The following is an 18813-nucleotide window of genomic DNA, read 5'->3' as shown; positions in this document are numbered from 1 at the left end:
GCTGTCTGCAATCCGTGAAAAACCCTATGAAAATAAGAACCAACAAACTGACAGTAAAAAAGGCCCTGAAGACACTAGGCTTCAAAAAAGCTATGTCAGTACTCAGGAATATTCTGAAGACAGAGCAACAGGCAAAAGGAGATTCAGCTCACCCCAGCAGGGAATGGAAGAATCCAGAAAAGCAAGGAAAACAAAACACTAATGCAAAAAGGCAAAGCAGAAATCTTAGCTTTAGATGAGCAGGAATCAGACTGGTTTCCTAGAAGTCCACAGAGAAATCAACCGCAGGCCAGAAGGGCGTCGGCAGCCTTATATCCAGTCATTAACTCCACTCAGCCAGTCATCATCATCAGCCCCAGGTGTTTGACAATAAGGCTCACTACCTTTCTTCACCAGAAGAGGGAGTTCCTCGGGCCTCAGTAGTGAAGGGGAAAATGAACTCACAACAGAGATGTCTTGCAGAGGGATGCAGCAGTCTTGAAATTGCCAAACTTTTGAAGCGTGATCACTGAACAATCAAGCGTTTCATGCAAATAGCCAACAGGGTCACAAGAAGCATGTTGATAAAAAAAAAGGCTCAAAATAACTGCCCATGAATTGAGCAAAATCAAGCGTGAAGCTGCCAAGATGCCATTTGCCACCAGCTTTGCCATATTTCAGAGCTGCAACGTTACTGGAGTATCAAAAAGCACAAGGTGTGCCATACTCAGGGACATGGCCAAGGTAAGGAAGGCTGGAAAACAACCACCTTTGAACAAGAAGCATAAGATAAAACGTCAAGACTGGGCCAAGAAATATGTTAAGACAGATTTTTGTAAGGTTTTATGGACTGATGAAATGAGAGTGACTCTTGATGGGCCAGATGGATGGGCCCGAGGCTGGATCAGTAAAGGCCAGAGAGCTCCACTCTGACTCAGACGCCAGCAAGGTGGAGGTGGGGTACTGGTATGGGCTGGTATCATCAAAGATGAACTTGTGGGACCTTTTCGGGTTGAAGATGGAGTGAAGCTCAACTCCCAGACCTACTGGCATTTTCTGGAAGACACCTTCTTCAAGCAGTGGTACAGGAAAAAGTTGGTATTGTTCAAGAAAAACATGATTTTCATGTAGGATAATGCTCCATCACATGCATCCAAATACTCCACAGCGTGGCTGCCCAGTAAAGGTCTAAAACAAGAAAAAATAATGACATGGCCCCCTTGTTCACCTGATCTGAACCCCATAGAGAACCTATGGTCCCTCATAAAATGTGAGATCTACAGGGAGTGAAAACATTACACCTCTCGGAACAGTGTCAGGGAGGCTGTGGTGGCTGCTGCGCGCAATGTTGATCGTAAACAGATCAAACAACTGACAGAATCTATGGATGGAAGGCTTTTGAGTGTCATCGTAAAGAAAGGTGGCTACTTTGGTCACTTTTTTTTGAATGTCAGAAATGTTTATTTCTAAATTTTGTGTTGTTATATTGGTTTACCTGGTGAAAATAAACAAGTGAGATGGGTATATATATTTGGTTTTTATAAAGTTGCCTAATAATTCTGCACAGTAATAGTTACCTGCACAAACAGATATCCTCCTAAGATGGCCAAATCTAAAAAAACCCACTCCAACTTCCAAAAATATTAAGCTTTGATATTTATGAGTCTTTTCGGTTGATTGAGAATATAGCTGTTGTTCAATAATAAAAAGAATCCTCTCAAATACAACTTGCCTAATAATAATGCAAACAGTGTATAATGCTCCATATATAATGGGCCCCATTTAGAATGCTCCAGTGTATAATGGGCCCAGTGTATGATGGGCCACATTTATAATGCTCCAGTGTATGATGGGCCCCATTTATAATGCTCCAGTGTATGATGGGCCCCATGGATGATGCTCCAGTGTATGATGGGCCCCATTTATAATGGGCCCCATATGATGCTCAAGTGTATGATGGGCCCCATATATAATTCTCCAGTGTATAATGCTCCCCATATATTGCTCCAAACATTAAAAAAATGAAATACCTCTCCTCGCTGGGCACTGCTCTACTCTAGACTCCTCAGCGTCGCCATCTTCCAGCTCTCTGCACTTGGACTGTTCAGGCAGAGGGCGTACAGACGTGACATCATCGCGCTCTCTGACCTGAATGTCACTGTCAGGAAACGCGGAAGAGGTCAAAGTGGTGGAGCAGGGAGAGGTAAGTATTGCAAGTGCTGGTGCCCTGAGCAAGCAGGGGGGGCCCACTTGTGGGCGACGGCACTGGCACAGGTTCCCTCATAGTACGACGGTGTCTCTGACGGCGAGTGGGCCCCCCCACCGTCAAAGACACCGGCGTACTGTGAGGGGCCCTGTGCCAGTGCCGTCGCCCACGAGTGGGCCCCCCACCTGCTCAGGGCACCGCCACTTGCCCAGGTGTGCCAAGTGCTGATGCTGGCCCTGGGGGTGTACAGCCCAGTTAGGGAGGTGGAAAAACTGGCATATGTTGAGGTGTAGGCTGGACGTTCAGCAGCAGCAAATGGAGGAATTGGAGAAGTCGGAGGAAGAGGACAAAGCGAGCCATTTTGCTGGCAACCTATGTGTCATCATGGGAAGGTGGGACAAAATCCTTTGAAACCCATGCATGGTTCATTTTAATGAAGGTGAGATCACCAACAGTTTGGGTCGACAGACGGGTCCTTCTTTCTGTCAGGATTGATCCAGCAGCACTGAAGACTCTTTCTGACAGCACACTACCAGCAGGGCAATCGAGCTCCTGTAAGGCATATTGTGCCAATTTAGGCCAGGTGTCCAGTTTATTCTAGGTTCTCCTGTGGCATGATGTTCTGTAATTTGCCTTTATGGCATGGATCGAGGATGTTGGCCAACCAGTAGTCATCATCCTTCATAATTTTGGAAATGCGGGGGTCCCTTTTTAGGATCCGCAATACATAATCACACATGTGGGCCAATGTTCCAGGTGTCAATGATGCACTGACAGTGGTGGGTGGAGGAGCACTTTCTGCCAAATCCACATCCCTCCAGTCATGCACAAACCCTGTACCTGACCTTGGCAGGCCAACATTTTCTCTTGACCTCCGAGAAGCATTCTCCTCCCCAAAATAATCATCCCCTCCTCCTCCTCCTCTTCCTCTTCTTCCTCCACCTCGTCCAGGACAGTTCCCTGAGCAGACAATGGCTGACTGTCATCAAGGCTTCCCTCCTCCTCCTCCTCTTCCTCCTCTGCTGCAGATGCCTGATCCTTAATGTGAGCCAAAGTTTGCATGAGCAGATGCATAAGTGGGATGCTCATGCTTTTGATGGTGTCATCTGCGCTTACCAGCCCTGTGCATTCCTCAAAACACTGAAGGACTTTACAAAAGTCTTCTAGCTTTGACCACAGCACACCCGACAACTCCATGTCTTCCCTCAAACTGCCTGCCCGTGTATCCTCCCACAAATGCATTACAGCCTGCCTCTGTTCACACAGCCTCTCAACCATGTGCATGGTGGAGTTCTACCTTGTTGTAATGTCTATGATTAGGCGGTGCTTGGGGAGGTGGAGCGATCGCTGCAGCCTCTGCATACGACTGGAGTCTACAGGTGAGTGACAGATGTGCGAGCACAGTCTTCGCACCTTATGGAGCAGGGCTGTTAACTCCGGATAATTATTTAGGAAGCACTGCACCACCAGGTTCAAGGTGTGAGCCAGGCAAAGTATGTGTCTGAGTTTTGCAAGGGCTATGGCCGCCACAAAATTATGGCCGTTATCACTGAGTACCTTGCCTGGCTCAAGATGTAGACTGCCCAGCCATGACTGTTTCTCGCTGCAAGTAGTCGGCCAGTACCTCCGCGGTGTGTCTGTTGTCGCCCAAAGACATCATCTTTAAAACAGCCTGCTGACGCTTACCACTAGCTGTTCGATAGAGGGACACCTCGTGTGCAACACTGGCAGCTGAGGATGGAGTGCTGGTGCGACGAGCTTTCGCTTCTGGAGGAAGAGGGTCGAATGCCTACAGCCAAATGTTACCTATACTGTGGGCTATGCAGCACTGTTCCACTGCCGCTGTCCCCTGTGGAGCCTGCATCCACCACATTAACCCAGTGCGCAGTGATGGATATGTAACGGCCCTGGCCATGCCTATTGGCCCATGCATCTGTTGTGAGGTTGCACCTTTCCACTCACTGATTGTTTGAGTGCATGGACAATGCGGTCTTTCACATGCAGGTGGAGGGCAGGGATGGCTTTTCTAGAAAAGAAATGCTGACTGGGTAGGTCATAACGTGGGACAGCGTAGCCCATGAGCTCTCGGAACACTTTGCTTTCAACCAAACAGAAGGGCATCATCTCTAATGAGATCAGTTTGGCAATGTAGGCGTTCAAAGCCAGTGTACGCGGATGAGAGGATGAGTACTTTCTTGTCCTACTCAGAGTGTCTGCTAGGGTGAGCTGGACTTGAGAGCTGCATATGGGGGAACTAGCAGTGGACATGATGGACTGAGAGGGGGTTGGTGGTGGAGGTGGTGGTGATGGCCTAGATTCAGTCTTTCGTTGCAAAAACATTGTGATGTCCCTGACTGCTTTGGCCTTGAGATGACACCTTAACATTTCTTGCTGGTGGTGTGCTTACCGGTGGGCTTACAGTGGGGGAAGCGATGGAGCATTGCTGGCTACCTTCAGTCGGAGCAGGTGCACATGTGCTACCTGAGGTTTTGTAGTCCGTCCACGCTTGCAAGTGCATGGTGATTAAATGTCTAAGCTTACAACTGGTATTCAAATATCAGAGATTTTTCCCTAGGCTAAAGGTCCTTCCGCACTTCTTACAGATAACCTTTGCCTCATCAATAGGATTTTGGTCAAAAAAGTGCCACACTGCACTCTTCCTACTATGGTATAAATTTTCAGGGCTTGCACGCTGTGCTAATTTGACCGTCTGGCCAAGCTGTCCTGCAACTCTTTTTTTGTTTTTTTACCACGTTTTTGGACAGCTACGGGCCTGCCAGATAACCGCTGCTGCGATGTCGATGCCTGCTGCGGATCCTTCTCCTCTTCTGAGCTATTGCCAGCGGCACCCTCTTCCCCCAATGGATGCCAATCTGGGTCAACAACTGGGTCATCCATCACCTCCTCTTCAATTTCATCTGCACCTTCCTCTGTGTCACCGTGTAAGGTGGTATAGTATGCGGGAAGGGGCACCTGAGTTTCATCAGGGTCAGATTCTGGCTCAGTAGTCTGCGAGGGCAATGTAGTGCTCTGGGTCAATGTACCAGCAGAATCATCTAGCAGTGGCTGTGCATCAGTGCATTCCATGTCAGATTCATCTTGGACTGGGGAATTCAGGATTTGACTTGATAACCCAGGCATGGTATGTGAAAAGAGCTCCATGGAGTAATTTGAAGTGTGGCCTGCCGCATCCTTCACTTTTGGCGGGGGTGAAGGACACAAGGAAAGGTGTTGTTCCTGACCAGAAGCCTGCACTGACGAATCAGTGCTGCATTTTTTGAAACTTCAGAAGAGGAGGCGATAGAGCTGGAGGCTGTTTCGGCAATGTAAGCCAAAACCTGTACCTGATGCTCCGGCTGTAAAAGCGGTTTACCTACTCCTAGAAAAGGGAGCCTTCCAGGCCTTCTTGAGCCAGACAATGACGCAGGCTCAACACCTCCTGCCTTAGGTGCTATTGTGCTTTTGGCACTACCAGCAGATGCACCACCACCATCAGTACCAGCTGTCCCCCCGCCAACGTCCGTGGCCTCTTCCACCATACTTCCTCATGTTTGGGAAAATGTACCAAAAATACCAGCAGATATATGGTACTGTATCAGAAGCGTACAGCTGTATGCGGTGAAGGGGAAAATTGTAAATCTCTGTATATATTAACACACAGACGCTCACAGGCTCAGTATGGATTAGACAAGAATATAAAAAGCTGAAAAAGGGTACTGTATCAGAAGATACCAGGTGTATATAGTGTTGGGGTAACTTTAAATCACCATATATTGTTGTGAACTAATTTTCTGGTCTACCAGTTGTGAGCTCTCCTTCCGGGCTCCCTCTGGTGGTAACAGGAGGTAGTGAGGTTGATTTAATTAGTAGAGATCTGCCACCTGACGATGAGGATAACGATTGGATTTCTAGAATCTCAGACTGGATTTAAGACAGCCGACGCCCTATTCTGGTGCTGGTGATTCCTTCTGGCTTTTAAGGTCTTGGTTTTCAGCTCTGTTCCAGTTATCTCAAGCTAAGTGTTTCTGCTAATGTTCACACTGGATTTTGTTGGTCTATTCAGTTTTTTGTGTGGTCAGCCAGCCCCGACTGGGGCTGTGCTGAATTTCCAATCTTATTTATCTGTATTTGCCAATTTGCTTTTTGTCCCTTATTAGATTGGTCTCTTTTTTGCTCTGTCTCAGAATATTTCAGAGTGCTGATATAGTGGTTAATTTTGTTATCAGAAGTGTTGGACATTATTTTTGTAGGGTTTTTTGGTCAGATTGCAGACAGTGTCTTTCCTTTCCTGTCCTTTCTAGTTAGTTTGGGCCCCATCATTTGCTCAGCCTATTTTCCTGTCTGTGTTTGTGTTTTCATCTTGTTTCACCGTCAATACATGTGTGGGGGCTGTCTATTCCTTTGGGGTCTGCTCTGGGGCAGTTAGTTTTCCCCTTTTCTTGCTTTAGGCTTATTTAGTCCTCCGGCTGTGATGAGGCGTCTAGATTCATAACAATATATATTTCAGGAGTCACACACAGACGCTCTGAGGCTCAGTTTGGATTAGACAAGAATATAAAAAGCTGAAAAAGGGTACTGTATCAGAAGATACCAGGTGTATATAGTGTTGGGGTAATTTTAAATCTCCGTATATATTTCAGGAGTCACACACAGATGCGCTCAGTATGGATTAGACAACAATATAAAAAGCTGAAAAAGGGTACTGTATCACAAGCGTACAGCTGTATACAGTCTAGGGGTAATTGTAAATCTCCGTATATATTTCCGGAATCACACACAGATAGTCAGCATGTATTTGTTCGTGATACCAGCCGGAACACGGTAGTGTGTGAGGAGCGTAAAGCTGTATACGGTGTGGGAAAAAATGAATGCTCGGTAAGTGTGCAGAAAAAAAAAGTATTAGTGCTGTGTTAAAAGCAGTCTGCACAACAGTGTACACACAGCAATACAGCTAGCAGGCAGCCTATTAACCAGGTCTGCTGCTGCACAAAAGAAAATCCTCCTCTGTCACTGGCAGGCAGCCTAATAACCAGCGCTTCTGCACACAACAAAATCCTCCCCTGTCACTGCACACTAACTGTACAGCACAATTGCTATCAGCACAAGCACAGAATCACTTTTCTTTCCTGCCTAACTCTCTCCCTACTGAGAAACAGTGGCAGCAACCTCTCCCTATGCTAAGATCGGCAGAAGTAAAATGGCAGTCGGTGGTCAGGGCTTTTATAGCCACTGTGACGCCACACAAAGCAAGCCAATCACTGCAATGCCCTTCTCTAAGATGGTGGTGGCTGCTGACCATGTAATCTCATTGCCCACAGTGTGCGTCCTTGCTCATTAGCTGAGAAAAGGCGCCTGCAAGCATTATGGGAAACGCGACTTTGGCGCTCGGGTCGACGACCGCATGGCTGACTTCACGCTATGGTCGGGTTTCGCTCAGCGAAACCTGACTTGGCGAAAGTCAGCGATTTTTGAATCTGACCGACCTGCTTCACTCAACTCTAATCTTTAGTAAACTAGTAAGGAAGTGAAGTGCAGTAAACATTACATGAGTGGATCACCATTTGAAACAAAGCAGCTGAAAGGTAACTGATCATGTATACCCTATGCCAAGAACCATGACTCCACCATTTTTCTGAAAAAAAAAGTCTTTTGAGAAAAGTTGATCTGGAGAAGCTATGTCCCTCAATTTTGCGCATTTTATGCATAGCTCAACGTGAACTTAAATAACCCATCTCAACCCATCTTTCCATATGATTTCTAGAGAACTCTACACTTTTTGACTTCATTTTGCAATTCATAAGTCTTTCATCAGACACTCCGGAATTCTGGACAGCAGCAGGGTAACAATTGGACCAGAGAGGTAGATCTGAGTGTCATAAGCGTATAAGTGGTACTGGAAGCCATGAGACTTTATAAGTTGTCCGAGGCCAAGGGTATAGATGGAGAAGAGAAAGTGTCCTAGCACAGAGCCTTGAGGGACTTCAACATAGAAAGGGCAGGATGAGGAGGTAGTGTGGTAGTGGGAGATGCTAAATATGTGGTTGGAAAGGTATGAGGAGATCCAGGATAGGGCAAGGTTGTTGATGCCAAAAAAGAGAAGTAGTAGGAGGCTGTGGTCAACTGTGTCAAAGGTAGAGGACAGTTCTAGAAGGAAAAGTATAGAGAAGTGTCTGTTAGCCTTGGCTGTAAAATAGTCTTGTAATTTTGGTCAGGGCAGTTTCAGTGAAATAGTGGGGACAGAAGCCATATTGGAATCCCATGTAACTTCATGATTTCCTTGATAAAAATTTGCATCAAGGTCTTGGCATTAAAATGAGAAGTGGTCGACGCCGTGTCATTGCCCCATATGCTGCACACTGACCGGACCGACTCTGCATAATTGTGCCTTTTGTCCCTACTCCCGGGGGGACCACTTACTGTTGTGAGTTCATTTTCCCCTTCACTACTGAGGCCCGAGGAACTCCCTCTTCTGGTGAAGAAAGGTAGTGAGCCTGATTGTCAAACACCTGGGGCTGATGATGACTGGCTGAGTGGAGTTAATGACTGGATATAAGGCTGCCGACGCCCTTCTGGCCTGTGGGTGATTTCTCTGTGGACTTCTAGGAAACCTGTCTGATTCCTGCTCATCTAAAGCTAAGATTTCTGCTTTGCCTTCTTGCATTAGTGTTTTGTTTTCCTTGCTTTTCTGGATTCTGCCATTCCCTGCTGGGGTGAGCTGAATCTCCTTTTGCCTGTTGCTCTGTCTTCAGAATATTCCTGAGTATTGACATAGCTTTTTTGAAGCCTAGCGTCTTCAGGGCCTTTTTTACTGTCAGTTTGTTGGCTCTTATTTTCAAAGGGGTTTTCACGGATTGCAGACAGCAGCCTTCCTGTCCTTTCCTATCTAAGCTAGCGTGGGCCCCATCTTTGCTCAGTCTATCTTTCTGTCTGTGTTTTGTTCTTTCTTCTTGCTTCACCGTCATTATATGTGGGGGGCTGCCTTTTACTTTGGGGTCTGCTCTGGGGCAGTTTAGATTTCCCTTTCTGTCTTTAGGCTATGTAGTCCTCCGGCTGTGATCGAGGGGCCTAGGGCATCGTAGGAGCCCCCCACGGCTACTGCTAGTTGTGTTGATAGGTTCAGGGGTCTGCAATCCGATAGCTGCCAACTTCTCTGGTTTTCTGGACTTAGCTAGCATTTCTATTTTTGCCTCCTACGGTGACTCAATCATAACAGAATCACCCGCCATACCGCAGATTCTAGGGTACTCAATAGCAGGAAAGAATTGTAAAAAAAAAAAAAAAAAAGGGTGTGTATATTTTTTCCTCTATATTTCTGAGGCCGTAGGGGGAATTTTTTTTTTTCTCTCAATGGAGATAAAGCAATTGTCTGATCGTGTGGAGCAGCTCGCTGCGGAAGTGCGGGGAATTTCCACCTACCTTGCTCATTCACATGCTGCTGAACCAAAGATTCCTACACCTGATGTATTTTTTGGGGATCGGTCTAAATTTTTGAATTTCAAAAATAATTGTAAATTATTTTTTGCCTTGAAGCCTAACTCGTCAGGGAGCTCCGCGCAGCAGGTTAAAATTGTCATCTCTTTGCTGCGTGGCGATCCCCAGGATTGGGCGTTTTCTTTGAAACCAGATGATCCTATTCTGACTAATGTGAACGCATTTTTTCAGGCCTTGGGGTTGTTGTATGACGAACCTAATGCCATTGATCAGGCTGAAAAGACCCTGCTGGCATTGAACCAGGGTCGTGATTCTGCAGAATTGTACTGTCAAAAATTCCGAAAGTGGGCAGTACTTACTACCTGGAATGATAATGCCTTGGCTGCTCTCTTTCGGAAGGGGTTGTCAGAAGCCGTAAAAGATACTATGATGGGATTTCCTGTTCCCTCTGGTCTTGACGATTCTATGTCTTTAGCCATTCAGGTTGATCGGCGTTTACGCGAACGCAGAGCTGCACGAGAGGTGTTGCCACCTGTTGAACAGATGTCTGAACCTATGCAATGTGATAGAGTTTTTTCCAGAGAGCAGCGTCAGGAGTTCAGAAGGCGTAATAAGTTGTGTTTTTTCTGTGGAGATGCCTCGCATATTATTTCTGTCTGTCCTAAACGCGAGAAACGCTTTGCACACACGTTTTCTGTTGGTGGTGTTCAACCTAAGTTTCTTCTGGCTATTACTCTGATCTGCTCCCTGTCCACATTTTCCGCCAAGGCTTTTGTGGATTCGGGAGCAGCTCTAAACCTAATGGACTTGGATTTTGCTAAACGTTGTGGATTTCCGATGACACCTCTGCAGACGCCTATCCCTTTGAGGGGGATTGATGCTACTCCTTTGGCTAAAAATAAACCTCAGTTTTGGACCCAGGTGGTAATGCGGGTCGCCCCAGACCATCAAGAAAATTGCAGGTTTTTGGTGTTACATAATCTGCATGATACTATTGTTCTGGGGTTTCCCTGGTTACAAATTCATAATCCAGTTTTGGATTGGAAATCTGTGTCTGTGGTGAGTTTGGGTTGTCGGTGTGCCTTTAGTGAGGCTCCGGTGTTTTCCACCTCTCCTCAGTCGCATGATGTTCCTGATTATTTGGCGGACTTTTATGATGTATTTAGTGAGAATGAGTCTGCGTCTCTGCTTCCTCATAGGAGTTATGACTGTGCTATTGAACTGAGCCCGGGGTGTAAATTTCCCAAGGGTCGGCTCTTCAATTTATCTGTACCCGAGCACGAGGCTATGCGATCCTATATTAAGGAGGCGTTGGAGAAGGGTCATATTAGACCATCCTCGTCACCCTTAGGTGCCGGTTTTTTTTTTGTAGCCAAAAAGGATGGATCATTAAGACCTTGTATTGATTATTGTGCTCTCAACAAAATTACTGTTAAATATCAGTATCCGTTACCCCTGATTTCTGATCTATTCTCCAGAGATAAAGGTGCTTGCTGGTTTACCAAGCTTGACCTCAGGGGGGCGTATAATCTTATTCGCATTAAGCATGGGGATGAATGGAAGACGGCGTTTAATACTTCGGAGGGACATTTTGAGTACCTGGTGATGCCTTTTGGGCTCACTAATGCCCCTTCTGTCTTCCAATACTTCATGAACGATATTTTCCGAGATTTTGTCGATAAATTTTTGATTATCTATCTGGATGATATTTTGATCTTCTCCAAGGATTGGGATTCTCATGTGGAACATATTCGGACTGTGTTCCGGATCTTGAGGGAGAATTCCCTGTATGTCAAAGGATCTAAATGCCTTTTTGGAGTACAGAGGATTTATTTTTTGTGATTTATCTTGTCCCCGTCAACTATGGAAATGGACCCGGCCAAGGTACAGGCCATTTACGATTGGGTTCAGTCCACTTCTTTGAAGGCCCTCCAGAAGTTTTTGGGTTTTGCTAATTTTTATCGGAAATTTATAGCAACATTTTCTAGTATTGCCAAGCCATTGACTGATTTGACTAGAAGGGTGCTGATGTGTTAAATTGGTCTCCGGAGGCTGTTTCTTCCTTTCAGGAGCTGAAGCGAAGATTCACCTCCGCCCCGGTTTTGCGGCAACCTGATGTCTCACTTCCGTTCCAGGTAGAGGTGGATGCTTCTGAGATTGGTGCAGGAGCTGTTTTGTCCCAAAAGGATCCTGTAACATCTGAAATGAATCCCTGTGCTTTCTTTTCCCGAAAGTTCTCTCCATCTGAACGTAACTTTGATGTGGGGAATCGGGAACTGTTAGCCATGAAATGGGCATTTGAGGAGTGGAGACATTGGTTGGAGGGAGCTAAGCATCAAGTCGTGGTCCTCACTGACCACAAGAATTTGATTTACCTAGAGTCGGCTAAGCGCTTGAACCCTAGACAGGCTAGGTGGGCCTTGTTTTTTACACGTTTTGATTTTGTGGTTTCTTTTCTTCCTGGAACTAAGAATGTCAAGGCTGACGCCCTCTCTAGGAGCTTCTTTGCTGATTCTCTTGTGGTGACCAAGCCTGCTACCATCTTAGGCGAAGGGGTAGTTCTTTCTGCCATCTCGCCCGATTTGAGACGTGCTCTGGAAGAGTTCAAGGAGGACAAACCTGAGCGTTGTCCCAGTGGAAAGTTGTATGTTCCTGACCAGTGGAAGAAGAGAGTGATGTCTGAAGTTCATTGCTCTGCTTTGGCTGGTCATCCAGGTATTTTTGGTACTAGAGATCTGGTGAGTCGGTCTTTTGGGTAGCCCTCCTTGTCTCGTGATGTCAGGAATTTTGTGCAGTCCTGTGGGATGTGCTCCCGGTCTAAATCCTGTTCTCGCTCTAGTGGGTTGTTGATGCCTTTGCCTGTCCCCAAGAGGCCATGGACCCATATTTCAATGGATTTCATCTCTGATATGCCGGTCTCTCAAAGGATGACTGTTATTTGGGTGATTTGTGATAGGTTCTCTAAGATGGTTCATCTTGTACCACTCCCTAAGTTGCCGTCTTCCTCTGAATTGGTGCCCCTGTTTTTACAACAGGTGGTTCGCTTGCACGGGATTCCTGAGAACATTGTATCTGACAGAGGAGTCCAGTTTGTGTCTAGATTTTGGAGAACTTTCTGTTCCAAGCTGGGAATTCAGTTGTCTTTCTCCTCTGCTTTTCACCCTCAGACCAATGGGCAGACAGAGAGAACAAACCAGACCTTGGAGTCATATTTGAGATGTTTTATTTCTGCTGATCAGGATGATTGGGTTTCATTTTTGCCCTTGGCCGAATTTGCTTTAAATAATAGAGCTAGTTCTGCCACTTTGATGTCTCCTTTTTTTTGTAACTTTGGGTTTCATCCTCGATTTTCTTCAGGGCAGGTGGAGCCCTCCGCCTGCCCAGGGGTTGACACTGTGGTGGAGAGAATGCACCAGATCTGGGACCAAGTGGTGGATAAGTTATCTCTGTCCCAGGAAAAGGCCCAGCGGTTTTCCAACTGACATAGGACCATTGGTCCCCAATTTAAGGTTGGTGATATGGTGTGGTTATCATCAAAAAATATTGCTATGAAGGTGGCTTCTCCTAAGTTTAAGCCTAGATTTATTGGACCTTACAAGATTTTGGAGATTATTAATCCGGTCTCTTTTCGTTTGGCTCTTCCTGTCACATTTAAAATCCATAATGTGTTCCATAAATCTTTTTTGAAGAGGTTTGTTGAACCTGTTGTTCCGGGGGTTGCACCTCCAGACCCTGTATTGGTTGAAGGTAACATGGAATATGAGGTAGAGAAAGTACTGGATTCCCGTCTGGCTAGACGGAGACTCCAGTATTTGGTTAAGTGGAAGGGTTATGGTCAGGAGGATAATTCCTGGGTCTCTGCCTCTGATATTCATGCCAAAAGATTGGTGCATGCCTTTCATCGGGCTCACCCTGATCGCCCTGGTGGCGTGGTTGAGGGTTCGGTGACCCCTCCTCAAGGGGGAGGTACTGTTGTGAGTTCATTTTCCCCTTCACTACTGAGGCCCGAGGAACTCCCTCTTCTGGTGAAGAAAGGTAGTGAGCCTGATTGTCAAACACCTGGGGCTGATGATGATGACTGGCTGAGTGGAGTTAATGACTGGATATAAGGCTGCCGACGCCCTTCTGGCCTGCGGGTGATTTCTCTGTGGACTTCTAGGAAACCTGTCTAATTCCTGCTCATCTAAAGCTAAGATTTCTGCTTTGCCTATGGGCGTCGCCGATTATAGCTTGTGTTTCATGCCAAGTGGTTCCGGTCTGGAGTGGAGGTGTTGAAGAGAGAGAGATTCGTATCTGGTGGCGTATGATCCGTTGTTATCCTTTCTCCTTCCCATATTTGTGTTTAGTTGTGCCCTGTTCACATTACTGTATATTCCTGTGTGTGTGCGGCGCAGTGCAGTTTAAGTTCTCCCTGTCTGTCATAATTTGTGTGGGGGCTTTGGTGGTGTCTCCTCACTGGGTGGAGGGTTAAGTGCAGGGCTGAGCAGGAGATAAGGAAAGGTTGGAGGCTCAGGCATTTGCACCATCAGCAAAAACCCTGGGTTAAGGGTCAGACAGGGTTTCCCCTAGTTAAAGGGACATCACAGGGGCCCCGGGTATTTCAGCCTTAGTTGAACTAAGCCCCGCGTGACATTATAATCGGCCCACATTTTTCAGGAGTCCATGGATCCATTAGATTCCATAACCCGCCAGTTGGCGGCGCTGTCCTTACAGGTCTCCGAGTTGAAAGGGGCAGTTCAGCAGCAGGGCCTGGTAGTAGCAAATTTGCAAACGGCATCTGCAAGTATCGGTGCAGAGCCGAAGTTTCCGCTGCCAGAACGATTTTCAGGGGATCGCAGCAAATTTGTCGTATTTCGGGAGGCCTGCAAGTTATACTTCCGCATGCGCCCTATCTCCTCAGGTAATGAGGCCCAGCGGGTAGGGCTGGTGTTGTCATTACTGAGTGGTGACCCCCAAGCATGGGCATTTTCCTTACCAGCTGACTCTGCTACATTTCATTCTGTCGATAATGTTTTTTCTGCCCTCGGGCTCATTTACGATGACCCTGACCGACTGGCTCTAGCGAAATCTAAAATCCACGCCCTCCACCAGGGGGAGCACTTGGCAGAGGACTATTGTTCGGAATTTCGCCGTTGGGCCGTAGACACACAGTGGAATGTCCCAGCACTGCGGAGCCAGTTTATTCATGGGGTATCAGGGAAGGTTAAACAAGCCCTCCTGATGTATGAGACTCCAGCATCGTTGGAGTCTGCCATGAGTTTGGTGATACATATTGATCGCCGTTTTCGTCAGGGGGCACAGGAGATGCTACCTCTGGGGGAAAGCAGAGGTGCAAGTGTGGTTGAAGTAGATGAGTCCCCTGAACCTATGCAGATTGCTGGCGTGGCACAGGTTAAGCGTCGCGCTCCGGGATTCCGGAAGCCCGGAGCATGTTTCTACTGTGGTAAAAGAGGTCATTATGTTAACGTTTGCCCGGTACTACCTAAGAGGGTCACACCGGCGGAAAACTGTTAAGCTCAGAGGGTATGGAGGAGACCCAACTGAGCATATGCATATCCTCCATGATGGTATCTCAATGTATGCTCCCTGCCAAGGTTATTATCGCGGGCAGAGAGCTACCAATATCAGTGTTTGTGGATAGCGGTTCCGCCACCAATCTCATAGATGAGGAGTTTGCACACACCGCCGGGTTTAAGATCGAAAGACTTCCTCACCTCATACAGGTGGTTACCATTAATGCTGTTCCCCTCCCTCAAGGGGAGATTACGGAGTTTGTGGCAGAGGTGAAACTCCACATTGGGGTCCTACATTCTGAGTCGGTTACATGTAGGGTCCTCCGTAATCTCCCAGCACAAATGGTCCTGGGTTTTCCATGGTTGTCCAGGCACAACCCGGTAATTGATTGGAAAACTCAGGACATAGTACAATGGAGTGGTTTCTGCCAAGACAATTGCTTGGCCACATGTGTGTCCGCCGTGACGCCCAGCCTGCCGGAGGCTTTGCAGGATTTCGCGGATGTTTTCTCTGAGAAGGGTTGCTCAGAACTGCCTCCACATAGAGCCTATGACTGTGCGATTAGGTTAAAACCCGGGGCCAAATTACCTAAGGCCAGGATGTTTAATATTTCTGGTCCTGAGAGACAAGCACTGAAAGACTACATCGCGGAGAGTCTGAGCAAAGGACACATCCGGCCTTCGTCCTCGCCTGTAGCCGCGGGGTTTTTCTTCATTAAGAAGAAAGATGGGGGGTTACGCCCGTGTCTGGATTTCCGAGAGTTAAACCAGATTACTATCCGTGATCCCTACCCAATGCCGTTGATCCCGGATTTGTTCAACCAGGTAGCGGGGGCGAAATGGTTTTCCAAGCTGGACCTCAGGGGGGCGTATAACCTCATAAGGGTCCGTCAGGGGGATGAGTGGAAGACGGCGTTTAACACTCCTGAGGGTCATTTTGAGAGTCTGGTTATGCCGTTTGGGTTGACCATCGTGCCTGCCGTTTTCCAACATTTTATTAATGATGTATTTGCTCATGTCCTGGGGAGATTTGTGATTGTATACCTGGATGATATTCTCATTTATACTAGCGATCGGGACACTCATTTGGAGCATGTCAGGCAGGTGTTACAGTTGCTCCGGGAGAACCAGCTCTATGCTAAGCTGGAAAAATGTTTATTTTTTGTCCAGGAGTTGCCCTTTTTGGGATATATTGTGTCCGCAGCCAGGTTTAAAATGGACACCGCTAAGGTGCAAGCGGTGCTGCAATGGGAGAGGCCGGAGAGTCTGAAAGCACTCCAGCGGTTCCTTGGGTTTGCGAATTATTATAGGAAATTTATAAAACACTTTTCGACTATCGCCAAACCGCTCACGGACATGACAAAAAAAGGTGCCGATTTGGCGAGCTGGCCTGAGGTGGCTATACGTGCATTTGAGCGTCTGAAGAATAGTTTTGCTTCAGCCCCCATTCTGGTGCAACCAGACGTGTCTAAACCTTTTGTGGTGGAGGTTGATGCGTCGGAGGTGGAAGTAGGGGCAGTACTGTCTCAAGGCTCGTCCTTGAGCGAGATACATCCATGCGCCTACTTCTCCAAGAAGCTGTCGCCGGCCGAACGGAATTATGATATCGGCAACAGGGAGTTGTTGGCCATCAAATTGGCTTTTGAGGAATGGCGACACTTCTTGGAGGGGGCGGCTCACCAGGTCACAGTCATCACCGACCAGGCAGGCCCGCTGGGCATTGTTTTTTACTCGTTTCAATTTTCTTGTGACTTACCGTCCCGGGGCTAAAAACACCAAGGCGGATGCTTTGTCTAGGTGTTTTCCGGGGGGAGAACCTCGGGAAGAGCCGGTACCCATCCTCCAGGAAGGGGTAGTGGTCTCGGCTCTCACGACGGAGGTAGAGGCGGAGATTGCCGAGGCCCAAGAAGAGGTACTGCCAGGACTTCCCGCCAACAAATCATTTGTACCCCTGCATCTTCGGCTTAAGGTGTTGAAGGAACACCACGACTCGGTACTGGCTGGTCATCCAGGGGTGAAGGGCTCCTTAGAGCTGGTATCGCGTCGTTTCTGGTGGCCCAAAATCCGGCAGGATGTGGTCTCATACGTGGCAGCTTGCATCACGTGCGCTAGGGCTAAGTCACCCCGAACCTGTCCTGCTGGCACGCTACAGCCTCTGGGGGTACCCAATAGGCCATGGACAGAAATCTCCATGGATTTCATCACTGACTTGCCAGCCTCGGCGGGGAACACGGTCATCCTGGTGGCGGTTGACCGTTTTTCAAAGATGGCGCATTTTGTGGCATTGTCTTCATTGCCCAATGCAAAGACGTTGGCTCAGGTATTTGTGAAGGAGGTGGTCAGACTCCACGGAGTTCCGTCGGACATAGTATCTGATAGGGGTACGCAATTTGTGGCGAGGTTTTGGAAAGCGTTTTGCTCATGTTTGGGGATCAAGTTGTCACATTCATCGGCGTTTCATCCACAGTCTAATGGACAAACTGAGCGCATGAACCAAAATCTAGAACAGTATTTACGATGCTTTGTGTCCGACAACCAGGAGGAGTGGTCTACTTTCCTTCCTCTGGCCGAATTCGCGTTAAATATTCACCACCAAGAGACTTCGGGAGAGTCTCCATTCTTTTGTGTGTACAGTCAACATCCTCAGTTTTGTACCTTACGTCAGGGTGACTCGGGGGGTGTCCCAGAGGAGGATCAGTTAGGAGCCCAATTGTCATCGGTCTGGAGGAGGGTGAAACAGCGTTTGTTGAGCATGAGTGCTAGGTACAAACGGGTGGCTGACAGTAGACGCGTGCCAGGTCCGGACCTGTGTGTGGGTGAATGGGTGTGGTTAGCTACGAAGAACATAAAACTCAAAATTCCATCTTTAAAACTGGGTCCAAGGTTTATTGGGCCTTTTAGGATTTCTGCCATCATTAACCCAGTGGCTTATCGGTTGGAACTTCCTGCGGTGTACAAGATACACAACGTGTTTCACAGGGCTTTATTGAAAAAGGTGGTAGGCTTGGTGGACACGACGCCGATGCCACCTCCAGTCATGGTGGATGGCGATTTAGAGTTTGAGGTCGCCAAGGTAGTGGACTCTCGAGTAGTACGCCGTACTCTTCAGTATTTGGTGCACTGGCGGGGGTATGGTCCGGAGGAGAGGTCTTGGGTTCCAGCCTCAGACATACATGCGAATCGGCTGGTCAGTTCCTTTCACCATCGTCATCCGGACAAGCCGGGTCCTATGAGTCTTGAGGGTCCGGGGGTCCCTCGTAGAAGACGGGGTAATGTCATGTCGGACGCTGTTCACACCACAGTGTCCGGCAGGCAGAGGTAGTTCCACCTCCATCCACTATAGCCTCAGTGGCGCCGGCTTGATCTTCAGGCTCTCGGAAGTTAATCTTGCTGGAGACCAGATTGGATGGTTAGTCACGCCCACGGTCTTTAAATAGTCATGCTGGCCTATGGGCGTCGCCAATTATAGCTTGTGTTTCATACCAAGTGGTTCCGGTCTGGAGTGGAGGTGTTGAAGAGAGAGAGATTCGTATCTGGTGGCGTATGATCCGTTGTTATCCTTTCTCCTTCCCATATTTGTGTTTAGTTGTGCCCTGTTCACATTACTGTATATTCCTGTGTGTGTGCGGCGCAGTACAGTTTAAGTTCTCCCTGTCTGTCATAATTTGTGTGGGGGCTTTGGTG

The 18813-nt window shown here is 47.6% G+C and overlaps 1 protein-coding gene across 3 annotated transcripts in view; it reads right to left on the bottom strand.

Moving 5' to 3' along the window:
* The window catches only part of ITGBL1 (integrin subunit beta like 1), a 601277-nt gene that overhangs the window by 394360 nt on the left and 188104 nt on the right, over positions 1–18813 (bottom strand). The window lies entirely within an intron of this gene.

The sequence above is a fragment of the Dendrobates tinctorius genome, unplaced genomic scaffold (assembly GCF_039654945.1).
Source record: "Dendrobates tinctorius isolate UK_male_01 unplaced genomic scaffold, ASM3965494v1 ptg000026l, whole genome shotgun sequence".
In the NCBI taxonomy this organism is placed as follows: Eukaryota; Metazoa; Chordata; class Amphibia; order Anura; family Dendrobatidae; genus Dendrobates; species Dendrobates tinctorius.
Note: the sequence above shows the minus strand (reverse complement) of the source record. Positions and strands in the feature narration are given on the sequence as shown.